This window comes from Gallus gallus, chromosome 9, assembly GCF_016699485.2.
Source record: "Gallus gallus isolate bGalGal1 chromosome 9, bGalGal1.mat.broiler.GRCg7b, whole genome shotgun sequence".
NCBI lineage: Eukaryota > Metazoa > Chordata > Aves > Galliformes > Phasianidae > Gallus > Gallus gallus.
The window spans coordinates 21,496,034-21,522,737 of NC_052540.1; the positions used below are offsets into that span (position 1 = coordinate 21,496,034).

The 26,704-nt window shown below is 40.7% G+C and overlaps 1 long non-coding RNA gene across 1 annotated transcript in view; it reads right to left on the reverse strand.

Annotated features, from left to right (window-relative positions):
* LOC107054137 overlaps nt 1–24,517 on the reverse strand; it is a 32,290-nt gene extending 7,773 nt beyond the window's left edge. The window contains exons 1-2 of the long non-coding RNA XR_005862359.2: nt 18,926–24,517; nt 1,734–18,793 (exon numbers count right to left, since the gene is read on the reverse strand). This is a non-coding gene — a long non-coding RNA (uncharacterized LOC107054137). The remainder of the gene's footprint in view (nt 1–1,733; nt 18,794–18,925) is intronic.
* Nucleotides 24,518–26,704: the final 2,187 nt, after the last annotated feature.

A 26,704-nucleotide genomic window follows, 5' to 3' on the forward strand; every position in this document is an offset into this window, starting at 1 on the left:
CCCAAGACGTCCAGCACGAGCCCTGTGCCACTCACAAAGAAATGAGGAGTTTCCTGCATCCTGGTGCACTCAATTTGTTTTCATCCTTGCCAGCAAAACACAAGTGACATTACTGCACTTAAGCCCAAGTTCAAATCTCATTTCTGAAATTAAAAATGTGCTTCTGAAGCACATAACGTGTGAATCTTATTTAAGCTTTTGGCTTTTTCTTATCAGAAAAAAAAAATAATGAAGGCCTATTAGGAATCACTACGTTTTCTGTTGCAACTGTGCAGAAAGTATTATTAATAACCAGCAAATCAATGAGATATTTGTTGCTTGGTTTCCCACACTGGGGAATCTTAAAGGTTGATAATTGGACTCAAAAATGAAATACAACATTTAAGATTTGTTCGCAATTGTATTTTAATTAAAGGCAGTAGGTCACAGCTGATTATACTCAAATGCCTTCTGTGGTTCCAAACCACACTCATAAAAAAAAAAAAGTAAATATTTTGTCCTCAAAACCTGCTCCAGCATCTATTTCAGCCATGGCCAGAGTAATAACCAATTTTTAAGGATCCTTTTCTGGTAGCACCACGAACACCATCATGCATTTAAGCAGAATGTTTGCATCAATAACATAATGAGACTGGGAAAAGCATTAGACCCCTGCATTTCATTCTCTATTACAAAAATGGTATTAGAGAGCTGCACTGTATAAGGCTTGCCATATTTAGAAGTGGTACATTTAAAGGAATTATTTGAATCTATACATGTTTCATAGAAACCAGCACCTCTTTACCTGCTTCTACAATGCAACACAGCATCACTTCAATAAGGGCTTGGAAAATAACTCCATTAACCAGGTTTATCACACCATGCTTCAGAAATAGTGGAAAAGCTGAAGACTTACCTCCTCTACACCAGACTCAAAAGTTTTTATTGCTGTTAAGTGAAAGGAACCCTTCTCCTCCCTTGTCACTACCATTTATCTGCCTTAAAATTCCAGCCTCAGGCTGAGCCTGGAACTACAGAATGCAGTACAGCCTTTCCTGCCTTTGCATCCACTTCCCTTCACCTCAAGCACCAATTATTAGGCTTCCCTTTAATTTCTGACAGCATTAAAGAAATTTAATTAGGGCAAAATTGAAAGCTACTGAAAATGGAGATCCTTTCTTCTCCTCCGTTAATTTGCAGTTTTGCTTGCATTAATGCTAAATGATTATCAGTGATTTGCATTTTATTGTCTAAATCATCCCAGTGAGTTGTAATCAGCAACATTAGTACCAGATTAATTTGAGCTAATTCAGGATAGAATTCTGCTTCTAATTACATCATGGCAAACTAAAGTAACACAACTGAGGGCGACAAAAGTTACCCTAAATGAGTCTCAGCCCAACAGAGGTTGGGGTCATACCCTGAGCTGAGTGCTACCACCTGAGATCTTTCTGAGCAGCTGTAAAGCATGAATCATAGAATCACCAAGGTTGGAAAAGACCTCTAAGATCATCCAGTCCCTCCATCCACCTACCACCAATATTTCCCCACCAAACCATGTTCCTCAGTACAACACTTCAACATGTATTGAACACCTCCAGGAGCAGTGACTCAACCACCTTCCCCAGGCAGCCCATTCAGGCACCTGACCGCTCTTTCAGAGAAGACATTTTTCCTCACGTAAGGACAGGATGCAGTTGATATAGCTGCCTTGGGCCAGTTTCCGATCACACAAAAAAGAAGGAATAGCTTACCCCTTTCCAAGGACCGTGGCTTACTAGAAACTCCCAAGAAGGTGATTTCTAAACAGAGAGGCTCATTTTTTGGCAGCCAGCCCTTAAACGAGTTTAGGGAGGGGGTGAACCCAGGGTCCACTCCTTCCAATCACACAGGTGAATTGCTTCCACCTGTGCTGCCAGGGCTTGCCACGTGCCTTCACCAGCTGCTCAATTGCTGGTTCAGGCTGTGATCTAACAGTTGCCTTACACCTAATATCCTCCCTGAACCTCCCCTGGTGCAAATGAAGAGGCTTTGGCTTCTTCATCAAGGTGATTCTTCAGAAAAACGATCATATGGGGCTTTTGCAAAAGCCGTGTCCTGCAATGGATGCAGTTTGCTGATGGTGACCCCCTCTTGCCCATTAAGAACCCACCTCCAGAAATGGCTCTGCATTGTTACATCACCAATTGCAATCACATCTGCTGTGGGGATGAGTTTTGAAACAGTTTATTTTTATTTCACTATAACATTACCTATATCCTTAAGAGAAAAAGAAGTCCCACAGATGTTAGCGCCTGCATTATGTGAGCGCTTCCAGTCAGCACCACTCAAAGAAGCATTTTTAGCAGGAGTTGGTTTCCTGCCCAGAATATGGTAGTACAGAAATCATACAAATCATTGTCGAGTGTGTGCTTTTGTTCCTGTGAAAGCGCTCTGAATTAAGCCCATTGCTGAATAATGAGGAACCTGCTTCATCATTTCCTTGCACTTGTAAAGCTCAGTGTCCCTTGTCTTCATATTTCCAGCCTGTTCCCCTCGTGTTTTTGTTTTTTTGTTTTATTATTATTATTATTATTTTCTAATCAAATTGCTGTAGGGCTGGGCTGCAGATGGGAAAAGCTCCGAACTGACATAATTATTGTAATGCATTCAGGTACCTAATGAAAACAAATCTATCAGCAGTTCCATTCCCCACTCCTGCCCGGGGGATTTCTCAGAGCCGGCTTCTTTTTCTGTTTTGGGAAAATGTTCATGTTTCTGATCGTGAATTTGAACAAAATAACAACTCAAGAAAATCATTAGTTAAATATTCAGGAAAAGGAGCCCGATTAGGTTAATCAGAGCGTTTGTTCTGGAGACTTCAAAATGACACTTTTTTGTTTACTTGCTTTTTTTTTTTTTTTTTTTTTGGCTGCAATTACACTTCCAAAGAAAATTATTACTACTTGAAGGAAGAGTAATCTTTATATCATAAGACTGTCAGAAAGAAAATCAACTCGGGGCTTCGGACAGCTTCAGACTCTTCACGAACAGTGCTCAGTAGTCCTATGCTTTTCTCCAGCTCCTTTCTCCCTTTGCCATTCAATTCAGTTTCCCATTTTCCTGCATGCACATAGAGGGCTGTTTTCCAGCCATCCTGGCTAGGGCAGGTTTTGGTGGGCTCAGAGGGCATCTACGGGACCGAGGTGAATGGGACCAACCTCAGAGCTCTGAGGCTCTTTTGCTTCTAGATTGCTCGTCTTTTCAAAGGTACTCATCTGAGAGTGAACTGGTGGCCACAGAGCCCTAAAGAGCCTTACTTCATTCCAACTCTAACAGGAGTATCGGCAGCAAGGACCACTTCCATCTAATGACTGCATTTTGCAGACCTTGCAGAGCCCCAGTGCTAAAATAAACTCTTTTATTTACTGTGCATTGCCCACTTAACGACTCTTCCAGCAAAAAGCAGGCTGCGTTTTCGCAGCAGATGCCAAATGCCATTGATTATTCAGTTTTTGGAAAATATTCATAATCATAAGGAAATAGGAAACCAACTGAAATAGATCAACAGTGCTCGGGCACGCAGTTCTTTTTTTTCAAGGCTCAAAACAACAAAACCAAATCCATGTTTAGGCTGCGTGCTCAGTCCACAATGTGGCACAGCAGCACAAGAAGCACAAGAAGCAGGATTTGGGTTTTTTTCAGTGCCCAAAGAATTTAAACTTTAAGTAAAATGTTGGGACATCTTAGGAGGGTGGACAGGTTGCTATTTCAACCAGAAACCAGATCCAGACATTGGATCTCCTCTATGGAAGGAATGAACTTCCTAGTACAACCCCGTTCCAATCACATTTAGAATATAACATCAGCTATCCTAAGGTAAAATTCCTTTCATTTGGATTTTGCATTTTTAAGGGATAGTCATGAAGTTCACACGTGTGAAGTTATGTTGCTTTCACTTACACTGTGTGTTTGAGGTTAGGGTGGTAGAGTTAGAAAGAGAAACCAGGACTGAATTCCAGGGCAACATTTTCTTGTCAGCAGTATGTGCTGCTCACTGCTCACACATGATTCTGGCATGGGGATGGATAGCAAGCATCAGGATGTAGGGAAATCCTGCAGAATTTCTCTCTATGACAAGCATCAATTCACCCCACTCTCTAACAGGAAGATTATTGCACTGGGAGGCTGACAACCAGCATTTGCTAAATAGAAAGAGCTCCTGTGCTGGTTTAGCAGGCAGGAGTATTTATCTTCCACAAAAATATTAAAAATAACAGAAATTTCTACAATTGCACATTTCCCAGAGGAGAAAATCTTGTATCTGTTCCCAAAGTTGAAATGTGGAGTCAGAAACAACTTAAAGAAAGACCATATTTTTTCTTGAGCAAAGCTGAAAAATGTAATTAACAACAAAAGCATCATACATCTTTATATACTGCCAGGTTTTATGAGATCTATATACTAAAGCTCTACACTTACTTTAAAAACTATTATCATTCAGTTTAAGCGACCTAATAAAGGCACGACTGCCTACTTTCTATCATCTTTTCTTCGGTGACCTGATAAATGCTATTGATCTTGCAAGATTTCTATACCTAGAAGCTGAGAAATACAAAGGATGTGATATTTGTGTGCTTATGATTTAGCATAACTCTGTGTAACACAACTGCACATTGTCTATGAATTTGGCCTTGTTTCTCTTGGATAAAATGACTAACAGATGAGCGCTTCGAATTTTATGCATCATTTCTGACTGTTCAGATTTTTTTTCCCAGTATGACCACTCTTGAAATACAGTTTAAAAAACAAAATCAGTGTTTCCATTTTGATACTAGAATTCATTAACATGAAGGTTTAAAAAAAAAAAAAAAGCTATTGAAAAAATTAATCACTTAAGAAATAAAACTAATATTCACAAACTTACTAAAATTCATGTGTTAGATGATTTATAGTTAAAGTTCTGTTTACCTTTTAGAGTGAAGAAAAAGAAATGAAATACATCAAAATATTAATAATGTCACAGCATGACTTGGCACTCTCTCTGAAGGACTTACAACTGGAGGATGTCAACTCTTGGCATTGGGTATTTATGCCTTTACTCCTTCTGCATACCTAAACACACAAGTCTTCCAGCTAACCCCTTCGAAAGAAGAAGGTGCCAGCTGGCCCTATGTACAAAAGCACAAGCTCTGCTTTCATCCCTTATGGGTTGAAACTGCACACATAATGTGCAAAGACCATGATCAGTCGTCATTATACCTGTCAGCCTTGCAGCAGGCTGGGAAGGATGAAGCGCTGTGACATCCCATTGGTTGTGTCTGTTATGGTTCCTGGAGGCACCTCAGTAGTTGGTATCCTACCAGTGTTCCTGTTACAGACCCAGAGCTTCCAGGGCTGTTTGCACTTCCCACTACAACCTTGGTGCACAATCAACTGAACCCAACCTTCTGGACTGTTCCTTGGGGGGTGGGAGATGCTCTGGTTTGCTGTGGGGTTTTTCTTCCAGTCAGTAATGAGTATTGCTAAAGAGATGGGTTATTTAAAATCTTGAAGTATATGGTTTTATTTTTTTCTTTTAATTTCTTACCCTGCCAGCCAATGGGAAGAGAGAAGCCAATGGGGAGTGTTTCCAAAGTCTCCTGCATGAGTTTTGGACAAAGCCTTTGTCCCTTTGAAGGCAGCCAAGTCCCACTCCTGCCTCCTGATGGGAGGGATGCTCTGCAGGACCAATGCTGTTATCAGAGAAACAGAAGCAAAAGTGAGCATCTCCAAAGCAGTTCTGCAATTGAAACCAAGGGAGAAGAGAAAAAAGACAAATATGATAGGAGTATAACAATATTTTGCTCAGGATTTTATTTGGACTGCCTTTATAACTCTATCTAAACACAGTTCACTTCTTCTGTTACACAAATGGTTAAACAGGCAAGCGAAGGGAAGAGCACACTTTGTGTTCCTCGGAGAGAAATCATAAAGAAGCAGTGCAACCTGATGAAGCTGCTCCTTTCCAGAGACCATACACAGCAAAAACAGTTTAATCAGCTAATGTCTCACTTCTAATTGACAGCCAGCAATGCGGACCCTAAAACCTACAGTTTAAGCTGAGTTAGCAGAGGAGCGCCAGTGATTTTCCGTGGGAAGATGTGCACTGCAGGCTGATTTGGCATTTGCACATTATTTATTCTCATTCAGAGGGATCTGAGCAGTGCTATTTCCTCGTCCCTATGAGCAGATCCAGAAGCTTGTTTTCAGAGCCTGTTTTCTCAAAGAGGCATGCGAGAGCTGAGGAGCGTAGAAAAGTGGCACATCTATATCTAGAGGGTATCTCTGTGTCGCCCTTGTATATTCAAAACAGGTTTTATTTATTGCTGTTGCTTCGTGACTTTAAACTCTGTGGAGTTACCTTCACTTTTTCATCTTAAATACAGAGCATATTGAGCTTTTGAGCGGCTGAGCGCATCTGCAGCCCTCTCTGAGTCACACAGGACAACTTTGTCCTAATCATGGCTATACGAGACTGAGGAAATAGGCTGAAACACCCAGCATCCCCAACTCATTAAAAAAAAAGTCAAAAATCCCTCCATGATTCTTGGTTTTTGGTCTGTCTCAGGAGGAGGAACGTGCTTCGGACTTCAGTTCCTTTGCTCTGTGGGTATGTGCATGAACAGGCTTGAGTTCAGAAGATAGGGGTCTAAAATATGTAAAGCATTGGCATTTTTTTTAAGTGACATCCTCTCTAAATTAATAATATGAACTGGAGATGGAAGTGTAGTTGGTTCATTATCTATAACACTGCCTAACTTCTCTCACCATAATTAAAGCTTAGAGTAAACCCTACCTTCGTTTCCAACGCAACAATAAATGCTGAGCTATACAATAAATTAAATATCCCATTTCTCACAGCCAGCATCAATTTAATGCTCATCCCTAAAAGTCCTCTAACCAATGCGTATCACAGTGTCTTGTCTTTACTAGGACCTATGCTATATGCAACATTAACTTAAGTTTAGGTAATATCTGATGTATAATTGATGACTTATCATTAGACAAGCAGGGAGCACTTCTTCCCAGCCACAGCTGGTGCAATACAAATGCCAGAGCTGCCTCCTTGCAGGGTGGCCCCTGACAGAGTTTATTTACACATAAGCAGCCTTAACAAGTAAATACAGATGGAAAAGCAGAGATAATCTTGTTAAATAAAGTGGACCACAAAAGGCGCAGCACTAAGAGCAGTAACACTGTTGTACTATAATTTATTGTTGCCAGAATCTATTGTTCCACTCTTCTTGTGTTTGTTTCTTAAATAAAGAAACAGTGCTTTAAATAACGGCTCGAAGTGCAAACTCCAATCGTTCTGAGAAAGGTGGAAAACCTTCAGCTGCCTCAACACCAGAATGCCAATAGCTGCTATCGAAACAGCTGAGTAAAGATTATAGACCAGGTCATGGATGGGATTAGACTACTGGCCACAGTCTGGACTTTAAGAACAGATACACCTACACCTAGATCCATATGAACACAAGTCTTCATAGACTTCCTCACATGGGATTTACAGAAGTAGTAATAGGATGGGATTCTTGCCCATGGTGGGCTTTGAAGGGAGCAACCAGTTCATTCCAGTGCACTATTGGTTACAATCAATTAAAATTATTTTAATTGTAATGTGTGTGTGTTTTGTTTTGTTTTGTAAGGAAAACCAGTGTATGCAGTATACCCATATACACGCATCAAAAAGGGAAATAAAATATCTTCTTCATCATAAGTGAAGACAAATTACAGGTCTCATCAGTATCTGAAGTCCGGCAGAGCTTCTCTGGAGTTATTAATATTGTGTCAAAAGACAGAACCACTGTTCATTAAATATTTATTTGCTGTGCAGGAGGTTTCAGCAGGGATATATTTTGAGCTTTAGATTAAGCAGGCAATACTTCAGTGTTGTCTCTTTTTCAGAAAAATACTCAGTGATATTCTTAGACTTACCCCGATGAAACAGTGCAGCCAAGAAACTGGCAGAAAAGTTGGGCAAAAGTTAGTATCTGTATTTTAATCTAAGATCAAACAGGCATTTTTTTGAAAATATGAATCTGCATGCATAACTAACCACACAAGTACATTTCTGTGAGTTAGACCAAGACAACAGCCTGTAGCATCTTACCTTTAGAGATACAAGATACTGATTTTACAAGCAAACTTGAAGATGAGCAGCAATAGTGATCTTACATACAGACTTTCTATGAGTGGTAATGGGATCGTATTGTCAGAGAAAGAAGGGAAGGTAACACAGTGATTGAATATTGAGCCAGACATCTCTGGCTGTTGTAAAGGGTCAATGTTATTCAGCTATAAGGAACCCGACCTACTTCGGACTTCATCAAAACACAGGCAAAGCTAAAGAAAATTTGTTTTACCTCAGTTTCTTTTACTTTGTTTCACTACATTGCTTCCCAAGAAGGTCTGGCTGATAAGAAGACATAATTGCAGAACTGTCAGACTTTCAACAGAAAATACAGAAGTCCATCATGTACCGTAATAGGCTATGAACTGATGCCTAAATATTGCCTGCTGAGCCCAGAGGTATTTTCACCTGGAAGCATATTTTCAAGGAATAAGAGCAGAAGAGATTTTGACCGTTCATTTTAATTATAATCTCTGAGAACTAAGGGCACAAGTGAGAGAATTTGAGCCAACTCTTCAAATGCTGGAAATGATGTTTATAAATTCCTTCAGAACAAAATGGAGCTGAAATATCCCTCAGGTTTCCACCTCTGGAACACAGACTCATACTGAACGTTTCAAACACAAATCAGCATGAAAAATTAAAACATTGATATCTTCCATAGCCAGGCAGCTTAATGCTAAGCTATTAGCGCTCAGCTGAACGGCTCATGGTGTGCCTCGGCCCTGTGCTACCCCACAGGCTGTAGCTACAGCTCCACAGCCAAAGCCATCCAGGAGAGATGGTCCCTGCTGGAGGTGCCACAAACTGCCCATACAGAGACACTGATAAAGCTCTTTGGCTTACGTTCTAATTTTTATCACAGAAAAATCTCAGAAAAGCATATTTCATCCATTCTCCGCTGATGAATCAATCAAACAGCTCCAATACTAAAGAAATTTCCCAAAAACAGGGAGCATTCAAAGAATCATAGAATATCCTGAGCTGCAAGGGGCTCCTAGGGCTCGTGGAGTTCAACTCCTGCAGTATTTCTAAATGCAACATAGCACTGAATAAACTGAGCCCTTATCCCTGACACTGCCAGCACAAAGCCCCACCACCCTACAGGTACAGCAGCAGGACTGATGCCATGGGGAGCTGCTGCTCCTTCAACATCAGTACACAGAGCTGAGCTATATGGATCCGTGCCTGCAGGGTTTTGTCAATGAATACCAGGCATTTTCTGGAAGCTGTTAAATAAAGCCACTGTTTCTTCCTACCTTGACGGACTTTGTTCAGTAAAATGCCTTATCCTGAGCAAAAAAACTCAGTGCAGCATCTTGGTGGCATTTTTGACAGAGAGACAGAGATGATGAGCTGGTGGGTGCCTAAACCCTGAGCAGCAGAAACAGAATGAGAGTTCGGTGGGGCAAAACGTGCAATTCTGGCTTTCTGTCACTTATTTCCCTCTTGCCACGCAAATGGCATGTTTCTTGCACTTGGTCATCTAACATTTCTATGCACAGGAGTCACCATGTATGCTCGCCTCCCCCTACAATGAGGATAACATTCTAGCTTTGCATGCATAACACCCTTTATTTCCCTCTTTCATCAAAACAATTACAAGAATGTAAAATGTCACATCCAAAAGAAAGGTTTGCTGGTATTTTCCTAATTATGCAAAACTGCTTTCTCATCACTCTGGTTACCTCTGTTGAACCCAGGCTTCTGGCTTTAATTGCCCCTTTGGGCTACCCAGAGAGGTGTCCATGAAGCTGGCAGCTCATGCCCTGATCTCCATATCCCCAGAGCCCCAGGAGAAATCCCAGCCTGCTTGCTGGGTTCACAGCAGGAGGCAACGGAAGGGAACTGCCCCCCCATAGCACACCCCTCTCTTTCATTCTCCTGTGAAGAAAGAAAAACGTTCATTTTTAGTATTCTAAATTCCCAACCTGTAGTCCCAGATCTGCTTTAGAAGGATGAAGGAAAGCCTTTAAAGTTTGCCTGTAAAAAAAAGAGCTGTAAAAAGTAATGAGCTAGCAAGACATCTGATGATGGAATGCAATAGATAACCTAAACCTACGGTTCACAACCCTCTTTTGTTCTTCAATGCACACAAACATGTTTATTATGCGCAGTGTGATTATGACATTTTAATAAGAAACATGACAGTTTTGTCCATTTGGCCCTCTAATGAATCTGAAACGCCATGCAGGATACCGCTTGCACATGACAAATGGAGGAAGCTGGCTGGCTGGCTGAGGGCTTCTGCATGGATATAAATGTATTTTTGCACTGGGCTTGGCTCAGTCTCAGGCTTTGCCATCTGTAGCAGAAAATATTTCATGTGAAGTAGGCTCTTGACTGCGGTTAGATAATAAAGGATTATACTGAAAAGGTTTGTCAGCAAATATCTGCAAGGCTGTTCCAGCAAGCTGTGTGGCAATGACTTCAGCGGACCCAGGGAGAGGTGATGAGATCGCAGGCACCCCTGTTGCACACAATATGGCACGGCTACCTACTGCAAGGGATATAGAAAAATGCTAATACTTGAGCTAGACGCTCTTTTTAAAAAAAAAAAAAAAAACCAAGCATGTAATTGAAAGAACACTCTTTTATACTTCTGATAATATCAGTTGCATCCAGCTATGGACTGGAATACAAAGCTAGCTGCAGTTTCACTCAGCGTGAGCCCTATTTAACATTCTGGGTGCCATAAAGTCCCATTGTCTCCAGCAGGAGCTTTGCCTAGCTAAAACAAAGGAAGTTCTGAATAGGGACAGAAATAACTTCGCTCAACATCAAAGCTTCCCAGTGCACCAGCCCTGCCCGTGCTGCACCACATGAGCTGACCCTGTTTTGTGGAAGGGACTCAAACCGGTGGCTGTTGAGCTCAAGGTGGAGAGCTGGACAAAAGAGAGGGGAACCACTGCAGCCAATGGGTTTGATTTTCTCCATGCTGGCTGTTGAAGTATGTACCAAATCTAAGGAAAGGAAAAAAAAAAAAAAAAGAAGTAATCGATAGCAATAAGAAGATCATAATCTGAAAATCTCTCACAGCTGGGATAATCTATATCAATGTTGCATTTAATCAAGCAGGTAGAGTTCCCTCTCCTCATAGTAATCATCTCCGAAAGAGGGGGAGGTTGTCATCTCTGCAATTTCAATTCTGAAAAGGAAAACTAAGGTAGTGATTTATCATCCTTATCTGGATGTCCAATAAACAAATGTGCGGGCTTATCGTTGACTCTCCTGCTTTCCACACAGTGATGGGATTTCCTTCTGGAGGTATAGAAAAGAGTGTTATTCAATTGCTTTCCCAGCAAGCTCAATGAACCAGTGCTCCCAGTGCACTTTCAACAGACAGAATTGGTGACAGGGGCAGACAACCTTTCACCAGAAGGCTCAGCCAGTGTGATGAATGCAGCAGATTCCTCTGCACCAAACCACTGGGCATGGGTGCCCAAAAAAACAGCTGATTTGAGGGTTTTATTGTGCCTCATGTACTGCTTGAAGCAGCAGGATGCGCCAGCGATTCTGGATGGGCACCGCTGTTTCATCCATCTGGCTCCATAGAAAAGCTTAATTGTGGTTATGGATACTGAGAGGCAGCTGGAGTGTCCCAGCCTTGCTGTATCCAACCCACAAAGTATTTCCAGAATCAAAACACCAAGAGTGATAAAGGATTGCTTACCTTCATGGCAAACCAACATGTGATTGGTGATCACATCCCGATGGGAAGACAAAGTACTACCATTGCAGGTATTGCCAAGGATCACTCCCTAAAGGAGCTGAGGAGTTCTGCAGCTTCCAGGTGGAAACCTTGGGAGTTTGTCCCCCATGTCCCCCATGCCCCCATGTCCCCCATGTCCCAGCCTAACCCTTCGTGACTGGGTTTTTGCACTAGAGTTGCTAGGAAAAGTTTGCATGTGCTTTTCAAGCTGATTTTCATTGTTTCAGGTGGCAATTTGAAACATTAAGGCTGCTAAGAACAGGTTGTTTTTATCTCTCTGTGTTGTTCCTCAGTGCAGCAAGGTCTAACCTCCTTACTGCCTATGTACAGACATTTAAATTAACGGAAATCATATACAAGTGATACTGTGATTTTCATGAAGAAAGAAAAAAAAACACATTTTTTTGTGGAAAATAACATCAAATCATAGAATCCAGTGCCTCACCACTCTCATCATAAAGAATTTCATGGCACTCACACACAGCAATATCTTTTTCATCTCAGGACGAGGTGGGTTGTTTGGGTTGTTTCACTAAAAAGCCCCTCTCACTTACCATTGCTCTGACCAAAAGACTCAGCAAGTCAAAGGGGAAAGCCCAGGAGGGATAAGAAATTCATCCCAAATGTTCTTTTATGATAAGCGTTGCTGCAATCATATACGGCAGCACATTTTGTAGATTTAAGATCCTGCTTGTTATCCTGTTAAATATCCCTATACGGACCATATTCTCTAACAGAGAAAACTGCATTCTGACACATTTGCAAACCTGTAATTTGTTTCCAAATTCCCTGAGTCCATCTCAGTTTAAAAACAGCAGAACACTCTAAATTTCAGCTGTGGCAATTACAGTAATACCACTTTTCACCCCCCACAAGAAATGTTGTCCTGGCACATAACTGTATCCACTGGACTGCATCCCCCAGTTGTTTCATCTCTCTTGCTGTTGTTAGAACCAATACAGGTGACAGTATGTTCCACATACATTATAAAAGCAACTATAGCAACCTTTCATTTCTTTTCCCCATTTCTGTATCCTTTTTCATCGTAGACGAATGTGAAGTTCTTACCATGAATGTCAAGGTAGGATATTAAGCAGGATTAATGAAATTCATGGTCAGCTTTCTGCCTTAAGAAAAAAAAAAAACTCCTAATCCTTTGCCTATTTTACTTCTCATTCATTTTTTATTTTGTCTTCTAGGAATTATAAAATTGACTACCAAGGAGATTTATGGACAATTTTAGAAGCAAATTGATAGGCCTGGGATTAGAACTTTTGTAGGATTTCAGGTGATTTAATTAAATTTCCTCTAATATAATCTCATGTGATTTTTTCCAGAAGAGAAGAGCTTTTGCAGTCAATATATTCTTTAAAAAAAAAAAAAAAACTTTTTCGACCATGGCAGTCTGCTATCAAAATAGATGCTTCGAACACGATGCTGGGCTGTCTGCCAGCTGCTTCTACGTGATTCTACTGGCTTCCATAGGGTTGTACTGATCTATACCAAAATTTTGAGAAAAGGACAGCGATTCCACCTGAGCAAGCTTCACTCATGCAGTTTTATGTAATTAAAGGTTATTTGAGAAGGAAGCTGCGAGTTCAGGTGAGGCCGTTTCTGTCTTTTTCCATTGCGCACCTTTCTGATGATGACAGGGAATATCATCTTAAACATGACTGCATGCTTCAAAATCATGCCAACAGCATTTACCTGACATGCACATCATTGTATGAAAACGTCTAGGGTAATTCTGGTACAGATAAAATCCGCTGGAGTTCCAGAAGACAGAACAAGTCACAGGCACCAGCTCTGTCACCCCAAACACCATCCTGATCTGCAAAAGAACCTCAGCAAATTGCAGCAGGTTTTTCAGTGACCTTCAGACAACAACCACTCCAAATGAACTTTTGGCTGTATCTTGAGGTGCATTTGTCAAGAAAACACGTGTTGAGCACTGCTGTGAATTATCTCCATGCTCAGATTGGAGAGCTCCAGGATCTAGGTTTGGTTTTTTTCTGTTTCCTCTGCCACTCAGCAGTGAAATCTAAGATTTATTTTTTCTGTGCTGAGCTGGGAAAGATGCTTCCAAGAAACCATCCCACAAACCCAAATGCACTTTCCCTCTGCATTGCACTCCTCTTTATGCTGCTTCTTCCCAGCTTCATTCCTTACAAAGATCGCACATTCCAGCTCCTTCCACCATCTTAACCATTACCTCCAATCACAAGGGATCTACTACCTGCAAAAGTCACCATGCATGAAAACAAAGAACAAAAGGCAATCTTCAGGTGTGGCCATCCTACTGAAATCACCTCCCCCAGAGCTTTGAGGCACCAAAGGGCACCCCAGGGCTCTGACCTTGGGAAAAGAGATGATATAGAAAAGAAGAAAAGTTTGTTTTCCTATTAAAACCTAGGTTTTCCTTATTCAACTACCATGTACTTCAGTGGTTACAGTGACCCAATCATGTACCCATTTCTTTTCAAAGACTGAAAAATATAAAATTGACAACAGTTTACCAAGAATGTGTCAAAGCCTTGTATAATGAACGCACAGAAAAAAAAATGTATAAGATTATCTATGTTCCCTCAAAATTCAAAGCCCAAACACTTTTCTCCTGTTAGGCACAACACCTATGGATGTGACCCTGAACAACTTCCATGATTACTGATCTTAAGTCTTCACCTCCATGCCATGAGTTTCAAAAATCCTTGAAGCCAAAAATTTCCCTTCTCAATTTAGCTAAACAGAATTTTTTTTTTTTTTTACTCATGATTGAGTTGTCAGCTTGAAAAAAAGACCTTCTTCACTAATATCACTACATTTGAGTGAAGTCACAATATTGCCTAGTGCTTGGCCATGGCAGGGCTCTGGGATGTCCACATTCATACCTTCTAGCAAGCAAAGTAGTCCATACATACAAATTTGTGAGGATGCTGCATCTGCATTAAATTCCAAATTACTATATGAATCTGTTGTTCTACCTAAAAGTCATTTAATTGTAATCTCATTGCTTAGCTCCCAGTAAGTAACATGTTGTTCATACTACATAGTGGGTGAAGTCAAACAGAAATACAGCACTACATTATTTTTCCTTTCTTCGGGTGGTGTTGGTTTTGGGGGGATTCTAATTAGCAGGAAAAATTCATAACGTCTGTAGCTGTTCACAGTTTACGTTCTGCAATGGCAAAGTCAATGATGCAAACAGGACTTAAAAGTCTCACCGGGCACCACCAAGGAGATGTTGATCTCCCTGTAGTGCTCTGCCACACTGGCTGCCCATGCAGAAAGCTTGCTCCTCTTACCAGCCTAAAAAATATTAATATTCATTAGAACTGCCATACTTGTCTACTGAAATTAATCAGTACATCATAATTAGCCAGAGCTTCGCACAATTTAGCACACATTTTAATAAATCTCAGACAGTGACCTGAAGACTTGGAAGCCAAAAAGAGGACGAAACCAAAAGCTCAGTCACAGTGTGACCTCCTGCCATGGGGAGGTCGGCATCTGCAGGCATTGCTTAGTGCAGGACCAAGGTCAGCGTCAACATCTGGAGATGCCACTGCCCACCTTAAGTGGTTGATGCAATGTTTTAAAATAAAGCACGTTTACAAGGAAATTTTTTCTGCATAAACTGCATTATCTCATCAATGCTGATGGAGCTCTGCTTACTGACATCCTCTGAGGATCTTGTCCCGGGACAGCAAAATTAACATAAACAGATTCATTTAAGGGGATATAAAAGCTCCCCTGCTGGAGAATCCAAGCTGCTACCACATACAGTACTTCATTTCCAAAATGTTATTTTTTACATCTTTTTCATACTGTGAGAAAAAAAACATTGTCATTACTGATAGTAAAATCTCACCCTGATAACTTTACATTACTTTGTATAATACCCATTAATCTCTTTGCTTGAAACCAAATTCAACCTTTGCTTATCTATAAGCAGATTAATGGTTTCAAATATTTCCCCCCATCATGAGTTTTCAGACTTGCAGCATCGAGGATTGACTCTCCACGTCAGCACAAATATGTGACTGAAAAGTAGTTCATAGATTTGGGGGGAAAAAATGGGAACTTCTGCAAACTCTTTGCCTTCCTGCTGAGGCACCCATTCTCGAGCCATTCAGGGGAAGTTCTGCTTGGCCATCAGGAAGCTCAGAGCTTTCTGCTAACTAGCACCAAGAGGGGTCCTTCTTACAGATAACCGAACCTAATGTTAATGACTATTAAAACCATCACAAAGGATGCGTCTGAGGAACTTTGGAGTCTCTCATTGCAAATGTTACCGCATGCCATAGGCTATAATTTGGTCAGTTTTTTTAGTATTTCTAAGAAAAATGAAAAGAGAAAACAGAACATTGCATCAAAGCCAGCACAAAACATTTTCCAAGAGTAGACCTTGCCTTCTGAGGATCTGCTTCTGCAAACAGAGGAGAAATTGTACGGTTATTGCAGACAGAGCTCAGTGCTGAGCTGAGTGTCCCTATAGCACCTCAGAAATCAACAGCATCACAGCTCCAGGTAACTGATCATGGGGAAACAGATTAGTCATGTGGGTAAAGCATGCTCAGCTGTTACTTAGGTATGATTGTACGATAATGGCATGTTTTGGCATTTATGACAGCTAAGTTATTTCATTAAATTAACATTTGAATTCAAGTAACTGAGACCATTAAACTCACTGTATTATTTACTTCCCAGTTAGAGCCGATGCAGATCTCAGCAAGTCGGGTGCTACTGGATCATTTTGCAATTATTTCTCTTGACAGGTTGAAGTTGGCCTTATGCATGATAAATACTTGGTGACTTTTTTCTCTTTTTACTTGCTTACAGTCTTTATTCTGCTTGTCTGAGCACCTGATAGCTGCCCGCAGCCACTCTGTGGACCCAGAGACCGCCTAACCTTTAGACAGGAGCTCTGACCCATGGTCCCTACTTCCCATCTCACCTGCCCACCTCCAGCACCACCCAGCAGAAAACGAAAGCCATTCACAGCAAATCATTTTTTATTTAAATGCGTTCAGTTGCTATTCTGCATTAGAAAGGAGAAGCCTACGCCTGTGATTTAAACGTCTTCACCTTTCTTTTGCAGTCTTTGCTTGGACTCAGCTATTTCCAAAGTAGCTTATCCTTTCACTAAGGATTTTCTCCTTTACAGCAATTGCATGTGCAGGTTTGTGTGTGCTGACTTCTTGGGCAGAGAAGATCCTGCTCTCTGCAGAGGCCAGTCAAATAACTTCATACATAACACAGCCCACTTCCACCAGTTTTAAGATATGTCAAGCTCTTCCACGACACCCCCTAAGTTTGGGGCTAGGTGCAAAACCCAGGCAAAATTGTCATTTGAATTAATAAAATGCACTACCCAAAAATGAAGCCACTTCAGAGTTTAGCATCAAATCCTGTCCTTATGGGAGTTAGTAGTGATTGTCACCAAATTAGCCAAGGCTGAGATTTTTGAGCCACAAAAGGAAGCAAACACCAGCAAAGACACCAAGACTCAGAACCTCCATACACGACCCCACTGCCTTTTCCCAAACTGTTTTCTTCTTTGACCAATAATGCTTTTGCTGCAGTTCTGTCCCAGCCATTCAGTGATCCGCAGGGGTCCCTTCTAACCTCTACAATTCTATGAGATTCTGTGTGCAATTTTCATCTCCTTCCATGCTAAATCTTTGCTGAAAATACTGTGCTACTAAATGTGACATTAATTAAGTGAAAGACCATTGCAATTTCTTCCTTCAGAAGATTTCTACTGTGTGTTTAGGCTTTCCTCTTGCTTATGACTGCACATTAAAAAGCCCCGCATAATTTACAAGTGCTAATAAAAGCATGTAAATGTTTTCATAATTGTTTGAAAGTTACAGCACAATCAAGTTTACAGCACAATCAGATCATATTCAGGGAGCAGCAGTCTCACAGCAATTTTTGATTCTGGCATTTCCATTTTTGAGCTTACATTTATCATAAATCTACGTGCTTTTATTGTAATGGATGAGCGTGTCCCATCAGAGCTCAGTGCTAATGTGAAATTCCTTCTCCTCTTCTGGAATAAAATCTTTGAGACTGAGTTTATTATTTTGTAACTGAAAGCTTGATTTATTTAAATTGGGTGGAGGTAAATGTTCGGCATTTCTGTCCTAGGTTTTGCAGGCTGCTGTGGACTTTTCAAGTTAACTTACTAAACATCCTTCGCATAGCACAAGACACAGCTTCTGCCATGTTCTTCTGAAACAGAGAGATTTTGAATGCACCTTTTAAACATTGTTCTGTGGCTGAATTTCTTCTTTCAAGCATGTTTTATGTGCATCTCACACAAACTCTGCAGCTTTGTGTTAAGTCCTTCGGCTCCAGCAGGAGGCCAATGTGTGTCTGGCAAAGCCCCTTCCTGGAGGGGCTCTAGCAAAAAGCCCACTGAGGGCTCCCATTGCTGCAAAATAATTGTGCTGAACCTGATCCAAAAAATCAGAATTTGGATCGAACCAGAAAGGAAAACCCACACCAAATCTGCACACAGCTGATGACTGCAGATGGAAACCCAAAAGAGCGGACTCGAGTTAATTACATCTAGAATACCTTCCCAGTGCATAAGGGGTGACACCGACTGCAGCACATATATCCTGAAGTTCCAATACATTCTTTCACTATAGGAACTGCACAACATTAACTAACATTCGTGCATTCAGCCAAGCAGCACTCCTATCCTAAGTAGAAAGAGCGTGCATTAAAAAAACAAGTAGAGTCCATACATTATGCCAACAGCATTTTTTTTCAGCTCATCAATAAAATTCTCTCCTTTTGCGCAGGATGTGGTTCTGGGCTGTCTGTTCCTCCATCCACGAGACCCAAGTGCCACCTCGTGTTCACACACTGCATTTCAGGGGAGATTTTCCACATCCATTTTCAGCAAAATACTCAGCTCCTGCGTGCCATGGAAATGCCTGTAGAGTGTTTTAGGTCCTTTAATACAGAATTAATTGCATATCTAAATGCCAGAAAAGCCATTTAATCATAAATACAGCTGCACATTTTATAGGCATGAATTGCTTACACAATGAATTCTTTGTGCTTACCTCGCGTAGCTGCCGTAAACCCCACTTGCACCCAGATCCTTCCAGTTGGATGCAGGTGTGGTTGTGCTGGTCATCGTTGTTCCCATTCCTCTCCCTGTGGCACCAGGACTGCATCTCCATACAAGCACAGTTGTGTCAAGTTTTCAGTTTGCTGGAAGGAGTCAGTGGAAGGCAGAAGGAGCTGCAAAGTGCACGTTTGTGGGAAAATGATAGGTTTATGATGGAGAGCTATTCAGGTATTGAGGCCAGGTTTCCTGGAAAGGCAAAGCTGAGCTAAGTTAAAAATGCTGAAAAGATGAAGTATTCAATCTCAAAATGTTTCTAATGGTAAATCAGAACAGTTCTGATACATAATAATTTAGCTACATTTTAAAACAGAAAGAGATTTTTAAAAAGTAAAATACAAATCAGAGCTCAATATTGTAATTAGAGATTGAAGCATATTCTCTAGACAATCCAAAATTATCCCATTCCCTTTTCCTCATTTTGCCAAAATACAACCTTAAGACAACCTTAAAAACATGTTTTATTTCCTACTGTGTCAAAACCAAACCCAAAAATGCCTATGCTCTCACAGCCCCCTTTGAACACGTACAATTCTTGGTGGCTAGTCTTTTCTCCTTATACTGAGTAGAAGAATCCCTACTGACCTGCATGCAGCCTTCATTTGTGTTCCACATCAGGCTCTGTTTCAACAGAAGTGCCTGCAGATGCTGTACATGCACACACATGGACATAACATCCATTACCATGAATGTTACCACTGCTTTTTTAAGAAATCCATGTATGGCACAAACCATCTTGCAAGGCAATCTCACCACTTGCTTATTTTCAGGGAAGTACTTAAACTACTGGAAAGCTTTCCCTCCTCCCAGTGCATACAGGTTAGTATTAAATTCTTTTCCAGAAAAAGGACAGGATAGCAACTGACGCAGATGCCAGGACGGAGGTCTACTCATGACATTCAGATCATTCACAGTAACTGATTAGAAGATATTATCTTCACAGCCCCTTTTCACATCATACCACTGGTTACATTTTTTTAAATTTCAGGTTTGTGAAATACTAAAAGAAAACAAATACAAACAAAAAAAATATGAAAAGGCTATTCAGTACTTGCAGATTTTCAAGCCATAAGGTATCCTGATGACCACTGTCAGATATTTTGGGGTAAGACCATTCCTCAGCACAAAGGTTTTCCACTGAATCATCCATGATCCCATTCCTTGTACAGCCACTCATATTTTTGCTTCAGATTGTCATAGCCACCAGCCTGTGATTACGGGCAGCCTGGTGCTTTTACCAAGGGATTTGGACCAAGACCCATGGAAATAAATAGAAAGGCTTCCTCTGATTTCAGAGACTTTTGCATCAGGAGCACGTCTCCATTGGTTTCCAAGCTCCCACAGCCATCTCATCTTTTATGACCACAGCAAGCCTTTATTCCCTCTGCAGAGCCGGTATTCTGCTCCCAATAATACAGGATCAACAGGCGAAACTCCACTGAAAGAGCCATGTAATGCTGATGTTTTCATTCAGACACAAAGGCACCTTTCTTGTAAAGAAACAGCACTTAGAGTCGCATCCACCTTCATTTCAGGTCAACAACAATACCCCTGGAAAATTGGCACCTCACCCTGGGAGAGAGCGCAATGCTTCGTGGAGACAAAGGAGCTCAGGAATGAGCGGCAGGAATTAGCCTGGCAGATGCTAATTAAAAGAAAAGAGCTTTAACTGTTATTTTTTCTCATCTCAGCAACTCAGCTCATATTTGCCAACCAAGCTACTAAAGCTAAGATGTAGAGACCCTCCCTGGGCTCACACAGAACATTAGAGTCTGCCATGGGTAGCACCCAACAGGAAGGGATTCACCACATCAGTGGCTTCATCACAGGTATCATTTTGCATGAGAAAATTAAAAATAAACTGAAAAAAGTAAAGGAAATTCAGAATGAATATAGAGAAAGAACAATAACATGAAATTGTCTGGAAAAGCAAAACACATCCCATTGTCTGGGATGCAATGAATGGAACGGTGTACAAGTGGTTTGTATACCAACAACGGAACAGATGAGATTAAATAATAAAGTTTTCAGTGTTCTTTGCAGAAGTTGTACTGAGTGCAGAGATGGATTATTTTTCAATTCCAGAGCCACTGTGCTATCCTCAAGCTGGATGGTTTTTATTATCTTTGCTAACTCACATCGTGATGGCTCAGCCAACCCAAGCAATACTTAGGAAGCAAACCGATCTGGACATTCAGCAGGCATGGAAGTGTGATGATGACAGCACAAAGCAGTTTTCTATTATAATACAAGGCTAGAAAGGGATGGCAGGATAAGCATGCAGAGACCATGCCACAGGAGCCTCATCTGCTTTCAAGGAAGTTATCACTCAGTATACCTTTGGCTTTGATAAAGGTGAGCCAGGTTAAGTCCATTCCAGACTGCTGATGGCATCCAGCCATACACATTACTGAGTTTCTTCATCCCTAATTAAATACATAAAGAATAATAGAAATGCTGTGGTCCTGAAGATATATGTATGTCAGGACTACTTGTAATAGATCTATAACAGATAATTAGTGGAAAGAAAGGAAGAAATTTCAATTTTAGATCCACATGTACAAAAACAAGTCAAATAGCATGTGCTCTATTCTGATGCAACTTCTTTGTTGTTTCTCCATACTCTGCATACTATCTCCTTTCACTTTGTATGCATGTAAGTTATTCCCTAATTTTACTTATTCATAACTGATAGATTTCATAAAGCATTGGATATTGCCCTGTTTTCCCATTAGTAAGATCAGAATGACTTGGAATGCTCCAATTTTCATAAAAACAAACAAACAAACATAGATGTCATTGCTCAGTGGCATCAAGGAGCTGCAGAGATAGGCAATAGATTTTCAGTGAAACTAAGGTAATGCAGACTCACTGGAAATCTCTTCCATTTTATATCCTATAACCCAAAATAAAAATGAGACTGAAACCAAGGAAAGTTTTAACTGGAAGCAGAAGACAAAACCACAAGGCTTCATTGAACATGCAGGTCACTAAGTAGTAATTGTTGGAACAACGTCAGTTAGGAGACCAACAAAACCAGATACTTACAGCTCCTGCAAATCTTTCACGAAAAAGTATCTGTACTGTTTGCTTTCAAACCCTTTAATCTTTTACCTCTGCAGAAGAGATGCTTTCCCTCTGTACGCACTTTGTACAATAATAACCCCTTCCATCTTGGAGCAAAATGTCTTACAATGGAAATTTCCACAATCCTCTTAATAGCTCTTCTAAAGCAAATGAAATCTCTGGGGATTAAAGTAGCACTTGTTACTCATGAGTTTCATCTAGGCCCACTGCTCAAGCCTGTATAGTTTTCTCAGGATCGCATCCCATCCCTCAGGCATGATGACTGCACCACACAGCTTGATGTCATCTGCAGACTTGCTGGAGGTGCACTCAATTTCACTGTTGTTGTCATTGATGAAGATATTAATGAGCACCAGTCCCTTTAATGACACTGAGAGACACTACTCATCACTGATCTCAATCCTTACATTGATCCATTGATCACCACTCTCTGGGTATGACCTTGCAATCAGGTGCTATTCAATCAAACCATGTTCTCTTCCATCAAACAGCCTACTTGACAAATCCATATCGTTCCAATTGAGAGAGAAGAATGTGGTGGGGACCACATCAAAGGTCTTACTGAAGTCCAGATAGATGACAACAGTGGCTCTTCCCTCATCCATTGATGTAGTTAGGCCTTCACAGAAAGCCACTAGGTTGGTCAGGTAGGACTTGCCCTTGATGAAGCCATGCTAGTTGTCCCATACCCTCTCCCACTCTTCTAAATGCCTCAGCATAGCTTCCAGGAGAATCTGCTCCATTATATTCCCTGGCGCTGGGGTGTGGCTGACAGGTTGGTAGTTCTCTGGGTCATCCTTTCTACCCTTCCTAAAAATGGGTGTGATATTTTTAAGAAAGGTAGAGAGAATGACTCTGGTCACAAACACAATCTAGGTGACTGCCAACTAATGGCTGAAGAGTGTACCTTTGTGTTTTAATCTGTGTGCATGTTTCCAAGGTGTGAATAACTGAACACTAGCAATGTGGATGCCTTCTTCCAGTTAAAGAAATCAGAAAAATGTTTGAAAATCCATGAACATGATGAACAGCATTGATTAGCGCAACTGGCTTGCAACAGTACCTGTCATCCACCTTCTTTAAGTAGCACATTGAGTTCACTTTTGGTAATAATAATCGCATCACTCCATTGCAGAGAACAGGTGCCCCAGATATGTTTCTTTCTATTTTCCTCCTAATTCTGCCAAATGAAGCTCCAAGGTAGCTGCCTGTGACTCGGAGTGACAGACTGACAGGTGTTGTCAGCGAGGTGCCTAATGACTGTGAGATTTGTTTGTCTTTTAATGGAATTCAATAAAGCATAAAAGCAAGACAAAGCAGCAGCATGTGCAGTTTGAGGAAGCCTTTGGCAAGTCAACCTTGCAAAATGTAAAAGCTCCGAATATTTTGATTAGGCAATAAGAGTTATTGCCTATTTATTTGTCATAGACCCAATTTCTTATCTTGGATCAGGATGTGGGTGCCCCTGAATGCACACTGTAGTTTATGCTAGGAGGTATTAAAGCTTTATGGAGGTTAAAATGAGGTAAGAAAATAAGACTTATAAAGTCATTTTAAGAGTGTCTAGTGTTTCTGATTTGGGGAAATTTTGAATCCTGCAGCATGGATCTGCATCGCAATCCATATTTCGGCCATGATGTTGTCCTCTCCTCTAAGGAAACCAAAGATGGGCAAGGGACTAGCAGCCACTAGGAGCCCCATGAGCCTCCCTAGCTCTCCTGCAGCTTCAAGCGTGGAACGCTGGAGAAGTTTTCCTCCAGAATCCCCACGTGTGAGGCTTCACCAAGTCATGGCTCAGTGTATCTCTGCTACTTCACTCATGTGTATATTTTACTTAAAGAAAATGTTGATTAAAAAGTTAATAACTCCTTCTACTAGCCTTCCACGGGTTTACTGACAGTAATGAACTTTGATTCATAACTATAGGGCTTCTGTTGTAAATAAAGGAGAAAAATAACATTATCTGTCTAGTTGAAAATAAAACTAAATTGTAAGCGTTCCTATAGCCACAACAATCCTTCAGAATCTCCCTCCACTTCAGGCGACCTGCAAGAACTCCCACAAAAGGAAAATATCCCATAGTGGTTCCCATGTCTGCAGAACAGCCATGCAGACTGAGGCTAAACGTACAAGGGCACAAGAATTTGGCAGCACATAATGATGTCAGCAGCCTGTTGCAGGAATAAGATTTCTTTTCAGGTCCAGTTATGACTGTATATAACATTGTTGAGACATTAAAAAAGCAAATTTGATTTTGCCTTACCTGAACACACAACTTCAACATTGCATTTGTTCTTTCCACACACTGACTTTAGATTTTCACATGCATTAACATTCTAGTGAAGGAAAATCCTAACATGTTGCTTGAAGCTCAGGAGCAGTGCAATAAGCATCATTCTTTGACACAATATCATAAAAGATTATAAATGCATTTTCCTCCTATCCATTGTTAAGTCTTTTTTTTCTTTTTCTTTCTTTTTTTATTTTTCTTTTTTTATTTTTTTTTTTTTTAAGAAAAATGCACATTTTAACTTCAAACTACCAGCTGCTCTTCCCACTGAAGCATTAAGAAGGTAGACAGGAATTGGCAGCTATAGTCAACCTTGAGAAGGGAACCTGTTTCATGGGAAATCGGTATTCTCTGAAGGAAAGAATGGCTGAAAAGAAGAAACCTGCACAATAGATGCTAAAGAAAATCCTCGTTATTCCTAATACATAGCAGCCGTTGTTCAATAGTTTGCCTGTGTGAAAAGTTAAATGCGACCTTTGTGCTTCTGCCAAGGTCGGCGACTGCTGGTTGAGTGAGCTAAAGTTGCCTGAGGCCTCTTTTACCTCTCACAGCAAAATTCATTTCAGCAATCTTAAAACTTCAGAAAGAAGTGCAGGTTGAAAAGTTTGGGCCAACTCCACATCATTTTAATTTCTTCCTTCTCTGAGACCTCTCACTTGGGAATCCTTTCCTGTCAGGGCTGAAAAAGTCAGTCCACGCAGAGCATGGGGGAGGTGACCCCAAGGACACAGTCCTGCTGGGGACCATGGTCCTATCCAGCCTGTCCCTGGTCACCCACCTGCTCCTGGCCAGTATCCATCCCACAGGCAAAAAGAAACAGTCCCTGTGTGCAATTCCATTTTCAGCAACCTGCAGAGTGAGGTAGTAAAGGGCAAACAGAACAGTACAGAATTTGACTTGTTTTCTGTGTTTTTTACTATCTGCATAAAAGTGATTTATCAGAGTGCAAACAGAAAAACAGGCAATTTAACTGGGCAACTTTCAGCACTGTAAAATTTGGATGGGACAACCTGCATGGAGAGCTAAGAACCTCTAAATACAACCGCTCATCCATCAAGCCTGGCCTGAACCAAACCCCTTAAGGTTCAGAAGTGTCTGATAAAGTGCTTATTTTTATTTTTTTTCATGCACATCTGCACTTTCAGGTTCTGCCTGAGTTCATAAGAGGATGATCTGAACTACCATGACAGGACGTAACTCTCTTCTGAGAGGTAGTTAACATAACACTACAAGACTAATTCATAGTTAACTGGGGATTTGGATGAGATTTCCAGGAGCAACCATCAAGTGCCTGCTACTACCTAAAGCAAATCTAAACTCAGAATTTGGAAAGGGGCTTTATTATGAAAACATGATACAGTACTTTTATTTTTGACTTGCCATCAACTTCCATGGACTTGTATCTTAATCAGAACTGAACGTCAGAAATCCATACACGGAGGAAAAGAAAATGCAGAGAGACATTCCCAACACTGTGTTATATCAGCCCTTTGGATAATGATGCTTTCATGAGTAGATATACCTTCATGTCCAGAACGTTTCTAAAGTTCTTCTTTCCCTTAGCCTTGGCTCTGATGAATTGCTCTGACCTGGTTCCTGCAAACAATTTCTTCATTATCTTTTGCAGTTCCAGCATTTATATGCTTCCAATTTTTAGTGACGGAGTTATAATTCAAGACATAACGTTTTCCTCCAGATGAGCCATATAACATATTCTCCATCTGAAAGTAGTGGGAAAGAAATATTCAAGAAATTTGTGGATACTTTAACTTAAAGGACTTTACAAGCTTCAGAAGTATTTTCTTTTACTTCTGTAACCCAAAGAAGGTATTTTTCTTTTTTAACGAAACCGTGCAGATCAAATAAGACCGTCATAATAATAAATAATTGTTTTAACCTTCAAAACAAATGTACCCCCTAGAAACCCAGTTCTAGATTTTCTTTCTTCCAGTAGGGCTCCATATTTGCCTGTTACGCTTCCTTTGCACTGAGTTAATCAATATCAAAAAACAATTGGGAAGAAAGCTTAGCAGCAGTTAGGACAATAACCAGATAATATTCTTCTCCTTGAGCATTTCCATATGGCTAAGAAGGATGTGATATTTAGACACAGTTGGCTAAATCCTAATCCATTACCCCGTGGAAACACCCAGCAACATCCTCCAGCCCCAATCCAGCTGCTCCTGGTTGTTGCCACCACCACCAAAGTGCTCCCCTATGATTTGTTATTTCAAGAGAAATATATTTTACTCTTCCACGACTCAGTTCTCCTCATCTGAGAACTGGGAGATAAATAGTTTTTTATTAAACTTCCTTTTTTTTTTTTTTTTCAGTATA